This window comes from Bubalus kerabau, chromosome 21 (genome assembly GCF_029407905.1).
Source record: "Bubalus kerabau isolate K-KA32 ecotype Philippines breed swamp buffalo chromosome 21, PCC_UOA_SB_1v2, whole genome shotgun sequence".
Classification (NCBI taxonomy): domain Eukaryota; kingdom Metazoa; phylum Chordata; class Mammalia; order Artiodactyla; family Bovidae; genus Bubalus; species Bubalus kerabau.
The window spans coordinates 40,347,477-40,372,455 of record NC_073644.1 but is presented as its reverse complement, the minus strand read 5'-3'; the positions used below and the strand labels follow the sequence as shown (position 1 = coordinate 40,372,455).

Here is a 24,979-nt window from a genome sequence, read left to right as displayed (position 1 = left end):
ACCTGGAAGGAAAAAACTGAAGGATCAGAACATTGCAGAAAGAGGGAGCAACTTGAGCAAAGTTGGGGGGATGTTAAGTGGGAGGATGGGGGTGGGTCTAGTTAACAGATGGACCAGAAGATGGATGAAGGGAGTGGGGGACATGAGAGGGAGTGGTGTGTCACTAAAACCACCCCTTCAGTCTTCACTGGTCTGGAGGAGGAAAGATCTTGGGGTGAGGCAAAGATCTACTGTGACTCTCTCCAGGTTGCTGAGTTTTCTCTTAAAACTCACCCTGCATTCAAAGGCCTAAAGCCTTGATACCTACTGAAACCTTGTTGTTCAGTCGCTCAGCTGCGTCCTACTCTTTACGACCTCATGGAGGGCAGCACACCAGGCTTACCTGTCCTTTACTATTTCACGGAGTTTGCTCAAACTCATATCCATTGAGTCGGTGATACCCTGCAACCATCTCATCCTCTGTCACCCCCTTCTCCTCCTGCCTTCAATCTTTGCTAGCATCAGGGTCTGCTGCAATGAGTTGGCTCTTCACATCAGGTGGCCAAAGGATTGGAACTTCAGCAACAATGAATATTCAGGGTTGATTTCCCTTAAACTGAAACTTTTACACTGGGGAATAGTTGGCTCCCAACAGTCAAGTTGGTTACACCCAAACAAACATCGTTCAGGTCTCACTTAGCTAACAGAGATATGGAAAATGTTTCAGCAAACATTAATAGGAGTTTTCGAGGAGCACCTCTCAGAGTTGATAAGACTCGCTAAGGCCAAGGGGGCTAGCTTTCCACGGCCCTTCTATCTCCAAAACAGAAACAATGCAAAACTGTCTCTCTGAGGCTAAAATAGAAGAGGTGAAGCGATGTGAGCCTGGCAGGAAAAGCTTTCCAGGCCTGGTCCTGCTCTTCCACATGTGATCTAAATTTAGACTCAAATCTGAGAACAGGAAGACAGATTATGTGTCTGGTTTCCATTGTAAATTCCACGTTCCCAGTTTGAATTTCCTTTAGTATCTTATAAGATTCTTTTAAAGTCTCCCCCACCCCATCCCATCCCCTTAGCCCATTCCCCACCATCCCCTATCCCATCCCTCACCCTCCCATCCCATCCCAGGCTGTGCCGATATCCACACTGTAGACACACAGGGCTGTGGTTTCTGGCACAGGATCATAAGAAAATTCCAGAAAGTCTGAGCAGCTGTGAAACCTAGAAGGTGGTTATTTGATGGTGATAACATCAGCTCTGGGAAGATTTTCTCCACGGCCACCCCACCCCCAAAGTGCTCTTGCTTCTGTTCTTGTTGTTTAGCCGCTAAGTTGTGTCCGACTCTTGCAACCCCGTGGACTGTAGCCCGCCAGGCTCCTCTGTCTATGGGTTTTCCCAGGAAAGAATACTGGAGTGGGTTGCCATTTCCTTCTCCAGGGGATCTTTCCAACTCAGGGATCAAACCTGGGTCTCCTGTATTGGCAGGCAGATTCTTTATTGCTGAGCCAGCAGGGAAGCCCTGTTCTGTTCTAGGGACAGGTGATTATTAAACTGGTGTCTGATTGGGTGCAGAGGTCTGAGTTTCTTTCTTATTTTCCTCCTTGCCACGCCCCTGTTTGTACCTTTCCTTTATCTTTCCTTCCAGATAAAACAGAAAGTCCCAGCAGTGTGTGTTGTGTCTAGGAGAAGGGGATGGAGTGGGGGTGGTGGACTGCGTTGACCGAGGTCAAGGGCAATTTGGGAAGAGCAGACTTCCAACAATGAAACATTCGCCAGTTTCCAGTCTGTGCCGCCTGCACCTTGTCTTTCTTTCTGTATCCTTGGAGACAAGCACTTCTCCCCTCCCCACCAATAACCAGGCCATCCCCAAGTTCAAAAGTAGTTTCAGTCCTCATACAAGTCTGCGGAGGGTACCTTGTAACTCACAGACTGCAGGGAAGGCTGTGTCGGTTAGCTAATTATTAAGGACACAGCACTCTAAACGTGCTGAGCATTTATTTCATATATCCTGGGGTTTATTAGTCTCCAAACAGTCTCTTAAACAGTCTCCAAAGCTACATGCCTTCCCCTGATTTTACTAACATTGGAAAACATTTGTCTAACATTAGCAAGCCATTTAGAGAAATATGAAGAAAAGAAGAAGAGAAAAATTAGTGTAGTTAGAAGAGTTTCATGAAGGAGAAAATGAGGAGGAGGAGAGAAGGTAAGGAGTGGATGCAATAGGAGTCGTCAGAAAAACAAAGACCCCAGACCCAGGAGGAACAGAGGACAGAGTCCGAAGTCTTTTGGACAAGTTCAAGGACAGCAGACATCCTCTGCAAACATGTTTTCTAAGAACAGTTTGAGGTGTCCAGACATTCCATTCAAATTAGTGGCTATTCTGGGGAGAAAAAAAAAAAGACAGTAGCTGCTGAAACAAGCAATCTGGACGGGCAAGTAAGTTAATGTTCACAGATGGACAGTTTTCCAGACCCGTCCCAGAGTCTTTGCTATGAGGTGTCTCTGTGAATTGCTGTGGTTTTCCAGCAGGCTTGGAGCAGAGTCCTTCCTAGGAGAGTTAAAATCCCCCCAACCCCACAGCTTCTAAATTTAGTGTTACTGTTTTTTCTGTTTTAGTTAATATAGTTTTACTGGCTCACTGCCATGTTCTTTCTTCAATGTTTTGTCTATGGCAGGTTTTTTTTTTCTTTTTTAAATTATGAAAGTATGATAGCACATTTACAGGAGACTTGAAAAATACAGAACAAAGTTACATATAGTTCCACTATACATTGTAATTATTTTTTAAGTAGATACATTAAGACTTTCAGTTGGAGAGTGTTATTGTTAATATTGCAGTACCGTTGTAATGTAAAATGCATGCTGATGAAAGCTTAGTTCTACAAGGAAGCAGAAAAATCTCAAGTTGCCGAGAATCAAATCCTTCTCACACAGAATCTGTGGGACACATCTTCTCTAGACTGCCCAGTTGTGGAAGGTGGCAGGCACTCCAAAAAGAGAATGATTTGGGGGGAGTCCTGAAGAAGGAAATGGCAACCCACTCCAGTATTCTTGCCTGGGAACTCCCATCGACGAGCCTGGCGGGTTATAGTGCCTCCGGTCACAAAGAGTCAGACGTGATGACTAACACACTTCCCTCTCCTAGATGACTTTGGGTGACCTCAGGAAGGGCTCCCATAGATAGATCTGCCTACCCAGGAGGACAACAGATCTGACTGCCTCGTCAGGGACTGAGTGCCCCCAACATGAATAACTGCCCCCCACTGGATGGATCCAAGCAGAGACAGGACCACTTACACAAGGGGATTTCTGCTCTCATAGAAGATGGGACATACCAGCCGCCTAAGTTCCTGGTTTTATGACCCTGGCAGCACATAGCCAGGGAAAATATGAAAGTCCATCTTTAGACGGCTTTGCTCTCAGGACTGAGAATTATAACCGCTGATTAAAAGAATGCAAACAAGCTCAGTGGGATGATTTGGAGGTTAAGGTTATTTGAGTGATTTCTTAGAACTTCTTTCCTTCTTCCTTTGCACTTCTGGCCTATGTACATAACTTTTCTTCCTCCTCATTTACAAGGATTTATTGGGAAATAGGCTGCGACACTCTGTCAACAACAAACTGTTCCTTGCAGCTTCTTAGGAAAGTGGTAAGACATACTGATGGTCTTGCAAGTGCTGAAGGTAAACTTAACAAAGCTAGTAGGCAAATAATAACATTGAAAATCATAGAGATGTATTCGTCTATTCATTTTCATTTGTCCTTCATTAAAAATTTTTTTTTCTTGAGAAAAAAAGATACATAAAAACACCTATGGACCCACCACCCAAGCCACAACATCCGACCCAAGGCCCTCTCTCTACCTGCACCTGTCTCCTCTGTCAAACTTAAGTTTATCCTGATATTTCTACTACTCACTTCACTGTTTTCCTCTATAACTTTTATTACCTGTGCTTTTATCCTTAAAACATATATCTAGAGTTGCCGGTGTATGAAATGGAGTAAATAGAATCACTCTTTTCTCAAAGTTACTTATCTATTTGTCTGTGCCGGGTCTTAGTTGCAGCGTGTGGCATCTAGTTCCCTGACCAGGGATGGGACATGGGCCCCATGCATTGGAAGCACAGAGTCCTAGCCGCTAGACCACCAGGGAAGTCCCCATACTTTAATCTTTTGTTGCTTCTCTGCTCAACATTTTATTTTTTTAAGAGCTATCTTTTAAAAAGTTATTTATTTTTGGCTGTACTGGATCTTCGTTGCTGCAAGCGGGATTTATCTAGTTGCAGCAAGTGAGGGCTACTTTCTAGTTGCCGTGTGAGGGCTTCTCGTGGTGGTGGCTTCTCTGGTTGTGGAGCACGGGTTCTAGAGTACGCAGACTTCAGTAGCTGTGGGGCACAGGCTTAGAATCTTCCTGGACCAGGGCTCGAACCCGTGTCCCCTGCATTGGCAGGCAGATGCTTAACCAGAATCTGCACCACCAGGGAAGTCCTCACCATTGTATTTTTGAGATTCATCCATGTTGTACTCCTATTGTATTTTACTGTACAATTATGCCACAATTTAACAATCCAGTCCACTTCTCGTAGACATTTGGATTGTTTCTCCCTCTTCGCAATTGTGAGCAATGCTGCTGTTGATTCTGGAATGTGTTTTTGAGCCCACTTGTGCAAGGGTTTTTCGAGGGTACAGGCCTACATTGGAATTACTGAGACTTTGTGTATGTGCACATTCAATTGTCTAGGTAATACCAACTTGCTTTTCTAAAGCTGTTATACATTTGAATCTGACCTGCAGTGTCTGAGTTCTGGATGGTCACTCTGCATCAGCAGTTGGCGTTGAACAACTTTCTAAATGTTAGCCACTTTGATGAGTGTGTAGTGCTATCTCATAGATTTGATTTACATTTCCCTGGTTCTGAACCATTTAAATTTGTTCTTTTGTGAAATTCCCCTTCATTTCTTTTGCTTATTTTTCTATTGATTGCTAGATTTTTACTTATTCATTTATATCAATTCTTTGTATCTTTTGGATTTGAATATTTGTTTGATTATGCAGGTCATGAACTCTTTTTTAAGAAATACCTCCTCACCCAGAATTTGTTAATGTATTCTCCTATATTGTCTTATAAAAGTTTCATATTATATATCATTGAATCTAATTTGCCACTGATTGTAAGAAAAATCACAATTTCAGAAATAGTAAAATGTGAAAAAGAAAGTGTATACTTGAAAGGATGACATTAATGCATTTTTTTTTTCTTATATAGGTCTTTAATCCATCTAAAGCTGATTTGGTGATGTGGTGTAGAGTGGGGTTCAAATTTACTTTTTGCTATATGGATAACCAACTGCCTCCTCATCACTTTTTGAAAAGTTTATCTTTCCCCAGTGATCTGAACTACCATCTCTATCATACACTGCATGTCTGTGTATGCCGGGGAGGGGGGGAGGGTATTTCTGAGCTCTCCTTTTTGTTTGATTGGTCTGTTTGTCTGTCCCTGAACCTATTCCACCCTTACTGATTATTATAGGTTTGGTATATAGGTGGGTAATTCCTCCCTCTGTGTTGCTGCTGCTGTTTAATTGATTTGTGGGAACTCTATTTTTGGCTGCACTGGGTCTTCATTGCTGCACCCAGGTTTTTCTAATTGCAGTGCATCAGCTTCTGCGTGTGGGGGCTTCTTGTTGCAGAGCGTGGGCTCTTGGGTGTATCAGCTCAGTAACTGGGGCTCTTGGGCTCTAGAGCACAGGTTCAGTAATTGTGGTAAACTGGTTTCATTGCCCCATGGCATGTGAGATCTTTCCAGACCAGGGATCAAACCCTTGTCCCCTGCATTGGCAGGCAGATTCTTCCCCACTGGACCACCAGGGAAGTCCTATGTTCTTTAAGGGCCTCTTGAAGAGATTTCTGTTGGGATTTCAAATTGAAATGCATTGAAGCTATAGATCAATTTGTGAAGAATTAATATTTTTATGAGATTGGGTCTTTTCTATCCAATAATATATTTCTCTAATTGGGTCTTCTTCATAGCCTTTCAATGAAATTTTGTAATTCTCTTTGTAGAAGTCTTACACATACTTTATTAGATTCATTCCTAAGTATCTTGTTTATTGATACTGTAGGGAAGGGAAATGTCCTCCTTGACCCTCTAGGGTTCCTGGCTGGGTCTGAAAATTAAACTGACAAAGACAGACTCACAGGAGAAAAGCATGCAAATTTATTTAGTACAAGTTTTACTAGATCCAGGAGCTTTGGTAAGGAATTAAAGGCCTGAAGAAACAGTCTGTACTTTAATGCTGGTTTTGATAAAGAATGGTCAGTAGTATAGAAATATAAAAGCTTAAGGAGTCTAAGGTAAATATAGCAAACATTGTATGGCATCTTTCAAAAAGTTTCATTTCTCTTTATTGACCATATATACAGATGCTAATGGTCTTTATATGTTGACTTTTGTAGCCAGAAACATCACCAACTCTCATTCATTTCAGCAGGCTAAAATTTCCTATATATACTGTCATTGTGATTTCTTCCTTTCTAGTCTAATATATATTTTCTTTTTCTTTCCTACTCCACTATTTAGGACCTTAAGTACAATACTGAATAGAAGTGGAGATGACAACACACTTATCATGTTGCCCATTTTAAAGGGAATGGTTACCTATAATGTTTGCTGTAGGTTTTCGTAAATGCCTTTTATCAAGGAAAATATTCCTAGTTTTCAAAGAATTTCATCTGAATGGATATTGAAGCTTTCTACTTTTCCTATTTATTTATGTATTTAATTTGGCCACACCAAGAGGCATGTGGGATCTTAGTTCCTTGATCAGGGATCAAACCTGTGCCCCCTGAAGTGGAAGCCTGGAGTGTCTTAACCACTAGACAGCCAGGGAAGTCCTGGATATTGAATTTTATGAAAGAATTTGTCTGCATCCACTGAGATAATTATATGATTTTTATCCTTTAATATTTTAATGTGGTAAATTACATTAATTGATTATTCTAATTTGAAATTAACCTTGTATTCTTGGGTAAATCAATTCGGGTATAATTATTGTCTTGCTGGATTCAAATTGCTGAAATTTTGCCTGTGTCTTTTCTGTCTATATTTATGCATGAGGTTGACCTGAAATTTTGTTTCTCACACTCTCCTCATCAGATTTTGGTGTAAAGTTATGCCAGCCTCATAAAATGATTTGAGAAATAATCCCTCTTTTTCCATACTCGAGAATAGCTTGTGAGAGGCTGGAATTATTTATTCCTTGAATGTTCAGTAGAAGTCACTGGTAAAACTGTTTCAGCCTGGGTTTTTCTTTGAAGAAAATTTAACGATAGATTCAACTACTTGAATGGTTATGAGCCCCTTCTGGTTTTCTATTTCAGTTTTATTAACATAATTCTTGGATTTTTCCCACTTCATCTAAGTTTTCAAATTAATTGGCATAGAAATGTTCACAAATTTGTCCTCACTTTCTGTGTCATGTGTGATTATAACTATATAGGAATATAGTTTATTCCTCACATTGTTGGTACCTTTTCTTTTTCCCTCAATCATTTTTAACCAGAGGTTTGTAAAATGTGTTGTGTGATGGTTTAGTTGCTAACTTGTGTCTGACTCTGAGACCCTGTGGACTGTAGCCTGCCAGGCTTCTCTGTCCATGGAATTCTCCAGGCAAGATACTGGAATAGGTTTCTACTTCTTCCTACAGGGGATCTTTCCAACCCAGGGACCAAACCCACTTCTCTTGCTTGGCAGTCAGATTCTTTGCCACTGAGCCATCTGGGAAGTCCCTAAAATGTGTTGCTGCTGCTGCTAAGTCGCTTCAGTCGTGTCCGACTCTGTGCGACCCCATAGACGGTAGCCCACCAGGCTCCCCCGTCCCTGGGATTCTCCGGGCAAGAACACTGGAGTGGGTTGCCATTTCCTTCTCCAATGCATGAAATTAAAAAGTGAAAGTGAAGTCGCTCAGTCGTGTCCGACTCTTAGCAACCCCATGGACTGCAGCCCACCAGGCTCCTCCGTCCATGGGATTTTCCAGGCAAGAGTACTAGAGTGGGGTGCCATTGCCTTCTCTGGTAAAATGTGTTAGTCTCTCACAAATCCAGTGTTTGGCTTAACTGGTCCTTTCTATTGTATATTTTCAGCTTTTTTATTTTATTTTCCTTTCTACTGCTTTATTGAACTATATTTTGTGTTCTGTTTCTAACTTTTTTGCTCTTTACATTTAAAGCTATTTTCTACTATAAGCTTTTAGATCTATAAATTTCACTTTAACTACTTCTTTAGCTTTCTCTCTCAAGTTTTCACACGTAGTATCAAATATTTGATACACAGTATTTAAACACTTACATTTTCATATGGATTTGTTCTTTGACCCAAAGAAATGGATTTTTCTAGTTTTTTTTTTAAACTGATTCTTGACTTAATGGCATTGTAGTCAGAGAATATGCTCTGTATGATAGGAAATTTTCCAGATTTTTGAGACTTGCTCTATGGCTCAATCTATGACCAATTTTAGTGAGGTTTCTGGGTGGGTTTCAAAATACATTTTTTTCTTATTCTATGATTTTGCACTTGGGATCCCTCCTTTATTAGGTCTGCCACTAAACTCGCCACTTAAAGCAGACCCTCTGGTTTTCTGGTTTTCTTCTGCCCCCAAGGCTCCCAAAGCTGCAAAAACCAATATTTGGATTCACTCAATTCAGCAAATACCTTCCAGGCAAAAGGTGACTTTGGCCTTTGCTTACTGCTCTGAGTTCTGGCCTTTATACGCTCTCCTAGGACTATTTCTTAACTCCTTGCCAGTTTTTGGATCCCTTCTAGAATACATCTTTTAATATTTTACCCAGTATTCTTGTTGTTGTTGTTTTCAGTGGAAGAGTTAGTCAGATACTCAGCCGAGCATATAACTAGAAATGGAAATCCTCTTTTCGTTTTCATCAAATATTTGTTGAACGCCTACTGTGTGTGGACTAAGCACTGTAGTTGTGATCTGTGCAAGGTGGACTAGAGACACAAGAAAAAGGATGCAGACTGGGGTAGGACAGGAGGCACCAGACAGAAGCTGGTGGGAAGCTGGCTGAAACTATGGTTTGGGGTGTCAAGCAGGCCTGGGGTGAAGGTCAGGGTCTCAGCTTACTGGCTGTGGGACCCGAGGCAAGTCACTCAACCTCTCTGTGCCTTCAGTCCCTTCTTCAATAAACTGGCATTAACAATAGCAGCTGTCTCAGAGGCTTGTAGTTAGAATTACTAGAAAGCTCAGCAGCGATGGCTCAGAAAATGCTAACTAATCTGTGTTCTCACAGAAGAGATGCATAAACTGGAAACAACAAGGTTATTTCTCTGTGACTGAATCCCCTCCCCCCGGAGCTGCCAGTGGAAGGGCATAGGACCCCCTGCCTTCCAACTCTGGGCTGCGGAAACTGGATCCTCATCCTAGTGACCATCTTTCTCTCTTCCAAAATCCCTCAATGAGACCCCCTTCTCACCGGCCCTCTCTCTCCTGACTTAGATTGCTTCCTCGATGAGTTTAGATTGTGGAAATCTGGGACAGGAAGGCAAGGTCTGCAGACAACTTCTGCTTTCCAGAAGTTCCCTGAGACAAGCAGCATGTGTGGGTGCATTCTCATGCGGGGTTCGGTGAGGGGGCGGGGAGAAAGGGGGCAATGCCTGACGAAAAATGAATGTTCATGTTTTAAAAGCTAGCCTGCTGCAGAAGGGATGGCTAAAGCATGCCAGCTAGAAGGAGCAGGAACGGAGAAGAGCGCCCTGGATGCTATGCAGGAGAACCTGGGCTTTTTCCTCTAGGCAGTGGACTGCCAATAACTGGTGCCTGGGTCTTGTCTGTGATTCAAGGTGAAGGGTGCTTAGAAGTTGAGGAACAGAGGGCAGGGAGACCAGCTGGAATATGTCCCCCAGGGAATCCTCAGACGCTGTGGGAGAGGGCCTGATGGCTAGAAGGTGAGGCCTCCTGTTGTGCAGCTGGGGAGGTGACTGAAGCCCGTCAAAACAGAGAGCTTTGGAGAGTAAAAACGACAAGACGTGGTGGACATGAAGGGGAGAGGAAGGACACAAGTCCTCCTCCTAGGTTTCTGGCAAGGATGACTACGTGGATGATGGTGCAATTAGCCATGACAGGAGATTCAGGAGGAGCAGGTTTGAAGAAACAAATGCAATGGAGCTGCATTTGATGTCACAGTGGGCCAGGCTGGTGGAGGTGTCTAAACTCTCTGAACACGGGCATGGGGCCTTCGGGCTTCTGGCTAGAGCAAGGATGTGGGAGTTTCCAGGAGGAAATCGTGCTCAGTACTATCTTACTCTTGAGGCTGTGAGGGAGGGTATGAAAGGGTACACAGAATTTGGCAACCAAAAGTTTGTTGGTGACTGGCATGAGTAGCATCAGGGGTGGAGGAGGAGCGAGAGCAAGGCTGTGAAGAGGTGAAAAAGCAGTCTCTTCTTTCCAGCTTGGCTGGGGATCCAAGCTGGGAGATAAGTTGATGGCCTGGGGGGGGGGCAAGAAAGCCGGCTCCTGCTCCTTCTCTCCCACCCCGCGGCTTCCAGCTTCCTGAGCCCACTCACATGGAGGGGTGGTCCCGAGTTGGGGCAGGGGACACCAGAGGGTGAGGCTCCTCCCACGAAGTGGGAAGGAGTGGGGCTAGGACATCTGCAGAAGTGCTTCTTTCCTCCTGCATTCCAGTGGACTGGGAGGGAATGGAGGCTCCCAGCACTCTTCTTAGATGTTAGGGGCAGGAAAATAAGTGTTAGTAATTCAATAGTGTCCGAGTCTTTGCAATCCCATGGACTGTAGCTCACTAGGCTCCATGAAATTCTCCAGGCAAGAATACTGGAGTGGGTTGCCATTCCCTTCTCCCAGGGATCTTCCTGAACCTGGGTCTCCTGCCTTGTGGGCAGATTCTTCACCAACTGAGCCAGCAGAGAAGTCATGGGCAGGAAATGAAGGCATATCACGCAACAGATATTTCATGAGTCTCTGTTTTGCTTAGGTAGTGGCGTAATGTAGGTAAATATCAGAGAATGAGGAAATGGCAAACGCGTGAACCTGTCACTCAGATAAGGGATCCAACCTCAGGTAGTTTGGAGGGACGGAGGATGTGTAGGGCTTCCTGAATGACGAAAGGAAGGAGGCCTAACAGGATAGTTTCTTCCCAAGCTCTTTCCCAAGGCAGTGAGAATGGCCTCAAAGAAACAGGAAAAATCTAAGGTGTAGGGGGGCGGTGGGGAGGAGAAAAGCAAACAAGTAACAGAATACTCAGGTCCCACACTAAGCTAAATTAGGCACTTTACTATGCCTGTATGCTCAGTTGCTAAGTCCTGACTCTTTGCGACCTCATGGACTGTAGCCTGCCAGGCAACTCGAGTTCATGGGATTTCCCAGGGAAAAATATGTTAGTGGGTTGCCATTTCCTTCTCCAGGAGATCTTCCCAAGTTGGGGAACAAAGCTGCCTCTCCTCATTGGCAGGTGGGTTCTTTACCACTGAGCCACGAGGGAAGCCTGCTTTAAGTGTAATGGTGTGTGATTCTCAAGACAACCCCAGGAGAAAGGCATTCCTGTTCCCATTCTATTAACATAGAAAGTAAGGGTCCCACTATTTTTCTCACTTTAATTTCATTCTCCAGAGCAGATTAAAATACTCTGAGATACAAAGGGAAACGTCCAGCCTCTGTCTTTGAAAATTTTTATCCACTTGTGAAGCCTGGCACCCAAAAGGGAAACTCGAGAGTCCTTGGGCCAAGGAAACCACCTACGTTTCTGTGGGGCCCTGGTTAAGGATGGGGTGAAGCTTGGCTGAATGCTTGAGAAAGGCAGAAGGAACTTGGAGGAGGAAGTGGTTGTCTGGTTCCTTCTGCAGAGGCCACCTAGGGGCCCTGAGACAGGGAGCTGGTTCCCTGGTCCCAGCCCTGTCAGCCCACACTCCGTCGGTGGGAAGAGACTGAGCTGCGGCTGGGCTTGGGAGGAGCTTTATATAAATGCCCTACTTTTCAATATCCTCAAATCTGTATAAGTTGTCATCCACAGGATGCATACTGAGAAGTTAATGGAATTTGGAAGGAACACATGTACTTCCATTCATAACTTTCAGTAAGGGCATAGGCAGCGAAGAGATAAAAGCCAGTGTGCAACAATAATATCCAGCCCCAGCAATCCATTTGTTTAAATGTATATTTTCAAAAGGGGATGTGTAATGGGATGGGGGCGGCGCGCGCGGGGAAGTAATCAAACAGATGTGCTACTGGTAATCGAAAGTGGATTATGAAATACCGAGGCCTTGTATCTTTTTTGCCCTTTACTGTGTTCAGTCGCATGGGACTCTTTTACAACCCCCTGGACTATCCATGGGAGTCTCCAGGCAAGAATACTGGAGTGGATGGAGTTCCACTTCCTTCTCTAGGGGACCTTGCAGATCCAGGGATACTGCGCCTCCTGCACTGAGCCACCTGGGAAGCCCCTGTCATATTTATTCTTCTGGGGCAATTGGGCTCTGAGATGCTCGTGACGCGCTGCAGGGTTGCCATGGGGACCAGGAGACACTATTATAGAAAGGTAACGTTCGGATGGCCCCACGCCCGCCAGAGGTAGGGGCCCGCCGAGCGCGCTGGAGATGGGAGGCTCCGCGGCGCGCGGGGCCGCGGGCTGGAGGGCGGCGCGTGGCCGGGAGGGGGCGGTGGAGCGGCGTCGTCACGTGGCGGGGCGGGGCCTACGAGTCGCCCGCCTGTCCGCCCGCCGCCGCTGCTCCGCCGCCCCGCCGCCGCGTCCCATTCATGAGGGCCGCCCGGCTCGGCTGCGGCCCAGGCGGCTCCCGAGGCAGCGGCGGCGGCGGCGGCGGGATCCCGGGCCCGGCGCGCGCCCCTGGCCGGCCCCGCCCCCTCGGCCTCCCGCGAGCGCGCTCAGCCCGGCGGGTCCTCGTCGAAGCCGTCCGGCCGCCGCCTGCCCTCCGGGCGCCGGCGCGGGCCGGGAGCGGAGTCGCCGCAGGTAAGCGGGGTCGCGGGGCCGGGTCCTCCCAGCGGTGAGGGGGGTGGTGGGGAGGGGCGTCTCCAGCTCGGCTGCAGGCCGGGCCTCCTGCCTGCGCCCCCGGCGGGCGGGCAGACGCGGAGAAATTCGGCGCCCCCGGCGCGCGAGCGGAGGGTGACTCCGGGCCCCCTTGCCCGGCCCTGCGGCGCGGAGGCGGAGCTGCGGTCCCGGAGACGCTCTGCCGCGCGGGTCCCAGCGAGGGAAGCGCCGCCGGAGGCCGCGTCTCCATCCCGCCCCCGGGCCTGGGGGAGGGGGCCCGGCACGTGATCGCGGCGCGGCAGGGAAGTTGCTGTTATTTCTCTGTGGCCGTTCGTTCTCCAGGCGTCTCCGCCTCGGGGCTGTGGACCGGATCCCGAGTGTGAGTAGTTCTCCTCCTCCTCCCAGACCCCCTCCCCGCGCACATCCCCGTTTGCGTCGACCGTGTGCAAAGGATGCTGAGGCTTTCTCTCTCGACTTCTGACCCCTGCGGGTCTCCACCTCTCCCTTCGCCAGGGTAGATGGAGACTGTGCCCAGTGAATACTGGGCATGTGGCCTGGAAGAAAACCTTTAGGAAAACCTTTACCAGAAAGATCAGCCTCCCTTTCAGAAAGTGCTGGAACTCGGACAGTTCGGAAATGTTAAGAATTAACTTAGCAAACCGCTAGTTTCATTTAAAAATGCACGATTGAAAAAGTGCCCCCTCCCCCCGTCCCCACACTGAAAAAGTGCCCCTTGCCTTGGTGTCAGGCCAGACCGTATTGAAGCTCTTTGCCCAGTGCGGATGCTCGTGAGTGTTACTGGTTATTGAAACTTGCCCTGGCTAGTTTCTAAAGCTTTGACAACACGTAGCCAGTCCTGAGATAGATTTTGAAGTATTTAGAAATTGTTTAGGGGCCCCTGATGGCTTATATGTTGATGGTCTGATGTTGATTGTTCTCAGCTGCGGTAACACTGGAAGGGGTGGCAGGTACAGCAGAGATGGGAGCAGCAGGGGAAGGGCCCCCTAGTGCAGCATCGTCTCTGCTGAAGGGGCGGCAGCCTCAGGCCATCCTGGGCACGAGTGTGAAAAGCCCCCAGGCCAGGGGTGGAAGGGCATTGGACTGTATGGGTGGCCGATTCCCTCCAGCTACAAAGTGCAGTTGGGGGTGATGTGTCAGATTGGAGCACCTCCAGGCCCAGGGGTGGATGGTGAAGGCCGAAGAATGCTAGAAATGAGACTGGTAGGTTCTGTTGTAATTGATGGCGAGGTTGAGAACCAACTAGAGAAGCTTTGTTTTGGAGGAACTGGAAGTGGGAGCATTGGATAGCCATCTGACACTACAGTAAAGACACTGGTGAGAAGCAGATGATTAGGATCGGCTGGGCTCTGTGTGGTTGCTCCGTTGTTCTTGTGGCTGTGAAAGGTGCTTGTCACTGGGGGTTGCCACGTTTGGGTTACTGACTGCACACAGTAACTTACTCTCTCCTAAGCTAGACTGTGTCCTAGAAGGCCAGACTCCAGTAGCTGCCAGCTCCCAGGGTAAGGCTGGCTTCTAGAAGCATCTCTGTGGAGGTCTGTAGAATGAAGGTAGGAAGAAGCGGACAGTGTGTCCGTAACAGTGACTCGAGAGCTGGCGGCACTTCCTGAATGAATTCAGCTCTCCTGAATTGTGAGCCCTGGATGCACAGTCCAGGACATGCCACTCACTGGAGGTGGTAGTGGTGGCTTAGCCGCTCGGTCGTGTCGGACTCTTTGCGACCCCATGGACCGTAGCCTCCCAGGAGCCTCTGTCTCTGGGGTTTCCCAGGCAAGATTACTGGAGTGGGTTGCCATTTCCTCCTCCAGGGGATCTTCCTGACCCAGGGATCCAACCTACGTCTCCTGAATTGCAGGTGGGTTCTTGACTGCTGAGCCGCCAGGGAAGCCCCCACCCCGCTGGAGGTGTTCAGTGAGCTGATGTACATTACAGTGAACATTTTGCAGCGTTTACACATTAACTTGAGCTTAGAGATAGCTTGGTTCTCTGTGTTGGCAGCTGTGCTGCTTCATCTCGACGCGTTTCCTCATAGGTGGCAGGGGTGACACCCAGCTGGAAGCTTTGTCTAGTTAGGAGGTGGATTCAGCTGCCTCCCGTGGGTGCTTAGCAACCTGTCAGGAAGTGCCCCTTCAAACAGGTCTGCCCACCTTTAAATCCTTTTGATCCGACCCCAGCGGCTGTCACTGTGTGTGTACGTGTGTGCCCGCATTGAGTTGCCCATCTATCACTGGGCAGTGATTTGGGGCCTTTATTTTGAAAGCCCGTTTTGGTCTGTGGTATTTCTCTTCATTTAGAAATACGTTGTTTTCCTTCTGGCTGAGCCCGAGTCCTCTGACTTGTCATTTGCCTTCTTTATGACGAAACAACACACAGGTTGGTGGTATGCAGCACCTTCTGTAGGCGGTGCGTGCATGCTCGGTTGTGTCCGACTCTGTGACCCCATGGGCTGTAGCCCACCAGGCTTTTCTGTCCATATGGAGTCTCCAGGCAAGAATACTGTAATGGGTTGCTATGCCCTCCTCCAGGGGTACTTTCCAATGCAAGGATTGAACCCCCTTCTCTTGTGTCTCGTGCATTGGCAGGCAGAATCCTATATAAATGCTGTCTTACTGCAACTTTGAGGATAGTTACTACAGGCTGGAGCAGGATGCTGTATGACTTTTATCTTAGTAATAAAGTATTTAAGTAAGTCATTTTGGTGGCTTTGCTGGCTAATAGTGGTGATTTGGGGAATCGACCTTCCCTGCCTTGGGCTTGAGTCTTTTAGTTACACTCTGTCACTCCAGCTAGACACTTCACATGTGTCCTGTCCTATAATCCAGGGTGAAAGTGGAGAGAGAGTTGCTTGGGATCTCTGAGTCCTTGGCAGCGGGAAGCTGGGTCCAGGTGGTCTGGCCCACTCTGGAACCCTGGGACTGGGGGATTTGGCTCCTAAGTATCCATTCCCTCTAGAGGGAAGAAGGAAAAGAAAATCTGTTAGGAGATAAATGGTGCTGCGATGCAAGATAAAGCCCCGTAGTGTGACCTTTGGAATTAAATGATGATAAATTATATTGTACAATCTTGTTTGCTTCACTGATTATAGTTTAGAATCTTTTTTCCTCTGAAGACTTTGAGTGCTAAATTGCGATGATGCTGTTTGTCAGTTAGACTGGTGTTAAAATTGGTAGAAAGAAATGAAGAAAGGAGCCAGAATGCATTCACCTGGTAAAGCAAGGCTCCTTGGCCACAGCATCAGCCCCTTTCCCTGCCTTCATCTCAGGTCCGTACCAGGAGGGTGTGGCCAAACCCCAAGGAGGGGTTTATATGACTGTTAGGTGGAAAGTGAAACTCGCTTAGTCATGTCCACCTCTTTTTGACCCCATGGACTGAATAGTCCATGGAATTCTCCAGGCCAGAATACTGGAGTGGGTAGCCATTCCCTTCTCCAGGGGATCTTCCCAACCCAGGGGTCAAACCCGGGTGTCCTGCATTGCAGGCAGATTCTTTACCAGCTGAGCCCACAAGGGAAGCCCAAGAATACTGGAGTGGGTAGCCTATCCCTTCTCCAGCAGATATTCCCAACCCAGGAATCGAACCAGGATCTCCTGCATTGCAGACAGATTTTTTACCAACTGAACTGTCCGGGGTGGGTGGGGGGTGCTTTTAAAATTATTTTTAGACTGTTTATATCAAATATATATGATTTGAGAGACTACATACATGTTCAGGGGCTGGGACTAGAAGGTGATCTTTTAGAAAGCCATTTGGAATGCGTGGCCAGTTTTTGTCCTGTTTGCATTTAGAACTTTATTATGCAGTGTTGTGTGTATCTGCAGTTATCTGCATACTTTCAACATGAACTATCCAAGTAAGACTTCCCTGCTTCTTCGGAGGAGAAGCATAGGCTCCCAGGAGAGCACTGCTCGCCTTGCCCTGGTAGCTGGTGAATTGCCTTTATCTGACTTTCTTGGCATATGTGAACAGTTTAGATAAAGTCTTCTGTCATTAATCTTATGAACAGTAACTGAGTCTGTTGGCTTTATTTCATTTCATATCCTTATTTATTTTCTATACTAATTCCCTTGATTGTTTTGTAATATGTAAGTTTGTCTGAACTGTGTCAACTGATTTTTGTTTCACCCAGGCAGAGTATAAGAATCTGCCTGCAATACAGGAGACCCAGGTTCCATCCCTGTGTCAGGAAGATCCCCTGGAGAAGGGAATGCCAACCCACTCCAGTATTCTTGTCTGGAAATCTCATGGACAGAGGTGCCTCAGGGCCTACAGTCCATGGGGTTGCAGAGAGTTGGACACGACTGAGAGACTAACGCTTTGAGAGTATAAGTAAAATTCAGAGTGGTTTGTAAATTCTAAATTGTTTTCAGCTTCTAGCATTTTTTCCATCTTTCCTACTCAAAAATCTAGAATGGTCCTTCTCGTCTGTTTTAGCAAATCTGAATTTCTCCTCTCTCAATTTCCTCCCAACCATCTCCACCTGCCTGAACATTTAATCCTCTAGACTCACTTCCCTTGATTGCCATCAGCTGCAGGGAGGCATGCCCTTTGCATGTGGTGATACAGTTGCTTTTTCGTTTGTTCTAGGCTGCTTTGTGTTTGCTCTCAAGTCATCTATGGCTTTCCTCTAGCTGCTCACCAGGGTCAGAGGAAACAACAACTGTTGCCTTAGTTTTCAGACACTCCCTGTGGCCAGTCTGCCCCCTTTGCTCTGTAAATACTGAACCAAAGGGAGTAGAGGAGAGGTGAACTGTTGGATGGAATAAGAAGCCAGATGTAAAGGCTTGTTGTATTCTAGAGAAAAGACAGTTTGAAGAGGGAAGGAACTTTTAAACAGGGGCACCATTGGGGACCGGTCATGGGGACAAGATCTGTAGGTTTACAAGTCTCTGTGAAGGGGGGAGAGAGGAAGGGACAGGTCTTCACGGGTTGATGTATGGAAGGCATCAGATCCAGGGTGCCCAGGTGGTGGTGCCACCTAGTACCTGCAGGCCACCTTTTGCGCTCTTTCCAGTTGTCTTGATTTTTACCTTTTTTGGTCATTTGTTAATTTAGTTGTTGTATATTTTATGTAACATTATAGGGAGTGCAAAGGAACGTGGATTTGAAAAGTTTAAGAAACACGATTAAAGACACTAATATTTCAAAGAGAAGAGGAACCAGTACCTAGGTTTAGAAGTGACTTGGTTTTGGTGAGTATGATTAAGTAATTGTAGATGAAGAGGAGATGCTGAGGGCAGGGGAAACCTCCTTCAGAAACTCTGAAGCTGGGACTAGTGACTTTCTCGCAGGAAGGAAGACGGGTGTGTGGCACCAAGTAATGTCTTCAGTGGCTGAATGTATGCATTTACCTATTTCTGAAACATAATGGAAGGGGTGATATTATCCTGTTTTTCAATCTTTTGTAAGATGTTTTCCAGTCTTTACTAAGATGTTTTCCTTTTTATAGAGAAAGGATCATAAATGTAAAGAAGTTCATTGGTTAATCTGGAATTGAAATCTACCTGAGCCTTTCTCCTGCCTCTGAATAAGAGGCAGTGTGTGGTGGTCAGGGTGGTTCTCATCTCTTCATTTAGTGGTGATGTGACGTTTTTTGCTCCTGATAAGCTAGGTGTGTCCTGCTGTGGTAGAGACGTGCAGTTTCATTCATTCTGAAAGGCCCTTGAAAGGTAGAAGCTCTTCAATATAAACTCATCTGTTAATCTTATTGTATGATTTTGTATAGTTATCAACTGGGAGACAGTGAAACCCATCAGACAGTTCATGTGAACTAAGTACTCTGAATTGCTGCTCCCTGGTATGAAGTGGTACTTCCTCTGATGGGTGGGTCGTAGACCTGTGACCCTCGTAAACTGATGTCTTTTCCGAACCCAGCGTAAGTCAGGGAGTGCTTGGGCTTAGAGGAGACCCCTAGGGGACATACATTTTGTTTCAAGATTCTGTGTGAATATACTTTTGCCTCATCAGGAGTCTACGTGTAATTATGTTTTTCTTTGTAAGACTTTCCAAGACTCTTCCCACGTATTTCTTTAAAATTTCAACATTTTTGGATGAATTTTGAGTCACATTAATAGCCATAACCAACCCAATGGGCATGAACTTGAGCAGACTCTGGGAGATAGTGGAGGACAGGAAGCCTGGCATGCTACAGTCCATGGGGTTGCAAAGAATCAGACACGACTTAGCGACTGAACAAGAAAAATAATCATAACATCTTTTTAGATAAGAACTACACACAAGCAGGACTTATTTAGGGAAGCATCATTTAAGAGAGAAAGTTTCCGTTTTATAACTAAAAACATTAGTGCTTTTTGAGAAAGAACTGATCTTTTGTTGACCTGGCTCAACCAGTTCAAAAAACTTGCCTAAGTAATGTTATTTGAAAAGTAAGAATTTGGAATTTGGGGGTCTTTAAAAGATAGCTGCTCCATCCACTGAGGCTCTCCGTCTGCAAAATGGTGCTGATGTCTACTTTTAGGAACACTCCATGTTTCTAGGAGGTGCTTAATGTTTGTAAGACCTTGTCATCATCATTGCAGTTACATGATTGAACACTTCTTAGGGCAAGGCGTTGTGGTTCACACAAATTATCTCAAGAGTCATGACGACTCTGGGAGGTGGAGATAATAGTCCCATTTTCTAGGTAAAGATGGTGAGGCTGGAAGAGCTTTGCCAAAGGCTGGCAGCTGTGCAGGGGCGGTGCTGCCCTCACCCCATCACCACCGCTCTGCCCAAGGACCGTAAGAATTCACCTGTGTCTGCTCGACAGGCTGGAGCCAGTTTTCGGGCTTTGTTTTGACTTGATTAGGTAACACTGGAGAACTAATTCTTAATGTCAGCGTCTATCAATTGCTAGAAGGCTAGCACCTGCTGTGTAGGCGCCTTGGGTTTCTCTGAGGCATTTATGTGTGAAAGCCAACGGTGCAAAGGCAAGAAGTGCCAGGGAGAGAACCCCGGAGGCCATGGGCCTGGAACCGCGCTGGAATCAGCGGGACTGTGTGATGCCAGGTGCCTCTGCCTGCCTCCCCCGGCACGAGCGCATCGCTGGGCTGAGTCGGGATGGAGCGTTTAAAACACGGCCCCTAAACGCTGGCCGAGTATTGGTCTCAGCTGAGTCCCCGAGGACGCTGATTCTGTTTAGTGTCGAGAAGGAGAACTGGGCTCAGCTGGACTTCTGGAGACATCGTTTGTCAGAATCCAAGAAGCTCCCTTCCTCAGGGATCTTCCCAGGTACTCTGGACTGTCGACTTGCGCGTCCTCTGTGACTCCCCGTTACCTGGGACTGCATTGAGGGTCTCGGCCCCGAGTCCAACGTGGCCAAGCTGGATGGGGCTTCCAGCTGTCTCCTCCGCACCGTAGCCTCTCCCCTCCTGTGGGGGCAGCTGCTGAGACCCCTGATGCTGTTGAGTTTGAGGGTTTCTTAATTGGTGCTTTCTTCACTGTATCGTTTGACTCAACTTGCCAACTCCATCTGCAGAAAGATTCTAATGGAGTTGTAATGGTGTTTTCCTTACTTGTGAATAAATTAACAATTTGGGATTTATCAGCTCTTCAGTACAGGGGAACTTCCCATTAAGTAAATACATTCATAGACCTTCAGGAATTTCCATGTTCTGAAATACACTTTTGGCCTTAAGTTGACTCAGTTGTCTCATCTATAATGTGGAGACAACAATACCTATACAACTGGGCTGGTTCTCAGGTTTGGAGGATGATGTGTGTTAAATGTCAGAGCCTCGATCCACCCCAGGACCGAGGCAGGGTGGTGGACTGGGAGCTCTGACTAGACTAGGGCAAAGGGCCAGAAGGCAGCAGAACACCCCCCTTGCCCTGAAGCAGCTTGCAGTCTTGTCGGGGAGTTAAGTCTGCTTCTTTGTGAAGCTGGATGGGGATGGGTTGAAAGGGAGCCAAGGAAGAATCAGAGAGACCTCTGTGCTTGTATTTTTAGCACGAGAATATGATGTTTGGTTGAAAGATGTTTATGTCTCAGAAATATGATTGCTTCCTGTGCTTAAAATTTCTTCCTTGACCCAGAAACTTTAATCTTTATAGTGTCAAAATAGGAAATATGCTTTTGTAAGTCAGCAGTTTTGTATATACTTTATGTACTACGTACATTTACAAGTGTAAGCCTTGGGACGTTTGCTGTCGTTTTCGCTCTGGCTGTGTGCATCGTGTCCAGGCTGTAGGGAGAGGCTTGTCTTTGTATCTGCAAACCAGAGCTGTCGTCTGTACTTGGTGTATATACTGCAGATGAACGCATAATTCAAGTTCTGTTGCTGACTGCTTTATAACTAGTCTCTAAGTAGTTGCCATTTTTCTGCAGGTTTCAATCATTTTCATAAAAAATTTACTTAGATTATAAAACTATGTGTAGTTTTATTCTCTGCTAGTTGAAAAATACTAATATACCTGTATTGCTATGGTAGCTGATCATTCCCCCCCCCCCCCACCTGCTGAATGTCATCCTGGTAAACTGCTGGCTGAATCTTTTGCTGATGTCCTTGCCATCAAATGGGAAAGGGCTTCTGTGTAGGGCTTCCTAGGTGGCTCAGATAGTAAAGAATCTGCCTGCAATGTGAGAGACCTGGGTTCGATCCCTTGGTTGGGAAGATCCCCTCGAGAATGGAATGGCTACCCACTCCTGTATTCTTGCCTGGAGAATTCCATGGACAGAGGAGACTGATGGAATACATACAGTCCATGGGGTTACAAAGGGTCAGACATGACTGAGCAACTTGTACCTTTTTGTTTCTGTGTTAGGACATTTCCCTACCCGACGCAAATCATCTGGATAACATAATAGGAACTCTGCTGTATTTAAGTTTCCTGGTTCATTTGTTTGGTCTTGTTAATGAAAAGTACCTAAATCTCAAATGGACCACCAGGGCTGATGCTGAGAGTTGGAAAAGAGCTTCTCCTAATTAAAAGCCAAACAAAACAAAACCTCATGGTGCTCCTATGCACTTGGTGTTTATTTCTCTTTTCTCTAGTAGATTGCCTTCCGGTAAACAAGATTCTTTTTTATAAGGCTGCATCACATAATAAATCTCTCCATCTTAAGACATTTTAAAGTATATGTGTGTATATGTATATTTATATGTAGTTTGCAAATTCAAATAGTACTTTGAATACTCTTCCTCACTCTTGATCACTGCTTCCTGAAAGCAACTCCTTTCAACTCTTCTGCCTGTTTTGTGTGGGACTTGGGTACGTGTGTGCACGCGCGCTGCTTGCCCCTGGATAGCTTGGTTTTTCTGATTGGAGGCTTTCTCAGAGAAAGTGACTTCCTGGTGTGCGAGGTGAAGATTCATCTCCTGTATAACCCTCCTTACACACGTTTCCTTCCATCCTCCCAACATTTTATAATTTATTTTCTCAATACTCGATGTTTATGTTTTCATGACTGAATACGGTTCAGAGCCAAGCCTGTGCAAGGATCCTGTTTCTCCAGCAGTTCCAGTCTTTGTCTTCTCTGGAGTTAGTTGCTGTGTTGGCAAGTGTGTCAGGCCCCCAGCTTCCGACAGAGCTCCGGACCCCTCGACTGGGTCCCCATGACCCTTGCCTGCCTCGGGCCTGCCCTCCCGGTGGGCAGGTGCAGGAAGGGCTGCTGGAGGTCAAGGGCCCCTCCCGTCGTGACCGCCTCCTCTGGAACTGGGAGGTGGGTGCTGCCCCTCCTGTCTGCAGGCACCCGTGGGAACATTCAGTTTGGAAAATCATGGTTTTGTCTTGGAAATTTTCTTGGGAGTTGTCGTGGTTTCTGACATCTCTCCACCAAGGAGGGCTTCTGAGCACTTTCTGACTGTGTGATCCTCCTTGTTTTTTTCCTGCATCCATCTTTCATCTTTCAAAAGCGTGCCTTCCACATCCTCTAACCACACTTTTTGTACTTGCCAGTTACTCCTCTTGTATTTCTTCCTGTTGACCTGGTGAGTGGATTCCTTTGCTAGGGCTGCCGTCACAAAGTGCCACAAATGATGACTTAAACCCAGAAACGTGCTGTCTCAAAGTTCTGGAGGCCGTGGGTCCGAGGTCGCGGTGTCAGCAGGCCTGGGTCCTCCAGGGCCACCTCTCTTGTTAGGCACCAGCCTCGGCATTTCTTGTGGGCGGGCCGCGTGCTCTCTTCCTTGGGTTCTCGTGGCCTTCTCCCCGGGTGTGCGTGTCTGTGTGTGTCTCTCTTTGTCCAGGGCTCCCCTTGGCATCAGGGAGCCAGCCATTCGTTTAGGGCCCATCCTGACGACCGCATTTTAGCTCAGTTAACCTCTTTAAAGATCCTGCGTCCAGATAAGGTGGCGTTGTGATGTGTTAAGGGTTCGAACATCGACTTACCCTGGGCCCGCAGTTCAGCCCAGAAGAATGAGTTTCAAGAGGGAATGCTGACCAGGTAACACCCTCTGTGTCAATAGCGTGTCCTGTTATTGTAACCTCTTAAGAGATGCTTTTAGTCACATCTGTCTTCACTGAAGATCAGAAAACCACTCTCAGGAAGCAATTTTTTGATTGCACTTGGAGATTTTTGTTCAGAGTCTGTGACTGCTAAAAATTTCCACTGGTTTCCTGAATGTTTTATAACTTAGCATCTGAGTCACCTCATTTCGACTCTGGCCTTGATTCTACAGTAATTTGAAGGTTGGCAGAATGCCTAAAGAAAGAGCAGCTGCAGACCCTGGGAGAGTAGATCAAAGTCTGTCCCGCATGTTAGGTAGTCACAGTCCTGTGCTCTGTCCCCCGGGTTCGTTGTGCTGTTTGTCTCTCGGGTGCGGCTTTCACCTAAAGTCACCCGCTCCATTCCTGCCTGCCTGCGCCCTTTGACCTCCTTCATAGTAGTTATCCTGGTCTAGCGTTGTCTTTGTCTTTGCCTCTCTCTCTCCTTAGCGTTACAGTGTAGGTGCTGTGCGGGCAGGTGCCTGGTCTGCCCAGTTCACTGCTTGATCCTAGCTCAGAATTGAACATTGAACAGCACGTCCAAGTAGATGCTGCTTTTAAACAGATTTATGTGGGAAACAAGCTTTGTTTTCCAACATTACAAACGCTGCTTCACTGACCCACTGTTGCTCTTGGGAATCCTCTCTGTCTGTGAAGGAGCTCCTGTTCCCCGGGGCAGGGCCGGGGAGGAGGGGGCGCTGGCTGCAGCTGCTCTCTCTGTCCACCCAGAGCCCCGAGAGGGATGGCCCCTCCTGACATGTCTGAAAACTCCCCTGGGGCCCTGGTAGGCACAGTGCACAGTCAAGCAGGACGTGAAATTCAAGTCCTGTTTGCACTGGCCTAGCTGGAAGGCCCTTCCAGGTTTCCCTGGGCCTTCTGCAGCTGCAGCCTGGGATGCCGGAGCTGGGTGGCTGCCCGGGAGTCCACGGCCCTGCCTCCCAGCCTCCTGATCGCCACGTGCTGTCTGACAGTCCCCAGGTGGTTCCAGAAAGAAGAGGAGGAAGTGGTGAATTTGTGCTTCCTGATCTGAGCGACTTCCTCTGAGATACCAGGGGCTGCATGCCTGAGAGTGAAACGCAGGGGACCTGCGGCTATCTGTGTTACAGGAGCTGAGGCCTCCTGGCCACAGTCATGACATTAGTTAACTAAGCTGATGGGTTGGTGCTTGTTTTTTTTCTTGATCGTTTAATTGTTGTGCTGCAAGTCATGAGGAAAACCCTCCTCTCCACCGCAGGAGTCACTGAAAGGTGATTGAGGCAGTGAGAGAGGCTGGTCTAATTGTTTATGCGGCAGAAGTCACCTTCTAACTAGGGTTGTGGCACTGGAACGCATCGCGGCTCTCTGAAACCAGGTGAGATCCATTCCCACACAAGGGCTCGGCATTCTGATGATGGCCAGGGCTGTAGCTTTAACCTCCCTAATACTCGTTTCCATTTAAGTTAGAGAAATACAAGCTTCAAAAATGAACTGTGCATATTCGTGAAGTGTTGAAACCATCACCTCTCATGCAGTGGTTTACACTCAGCTTTGGCATTCCTGGAAAATGTATGGA

At 46.9% G+C, this 24,979-nt stretch overlaps 1 protein-coding gene across 4 annotated transcripts in view; it reads left to right on the top strand.

The window, feature by feature from the left end:
- The window catches only part of LPIN2 (lipin 2), a 375,312-nt gene that overhangs the window by 279,280 nt on the left and 71,053 nt on the right, over window positions 1–24,979 (top strand). The window contains exon 1 of one of the 4 annotated variants that reach the window (XM_055559217.1): window positions 13,348–13,366. The exons of 2 other annotated variants lie outside the window; for them this stretch is intronic. The gene's annotated coding sequence lies outside the window, so the exon portion shown is untranslated. Of the gene's footprint in view, window positions 1–13,347; window positions 13,367–20,099; window positions 20,233–24,979 lie in introns of those variants that run through there. One more of the 4 variants, XM_055559216.1, reaches the window with a different exon arrangement.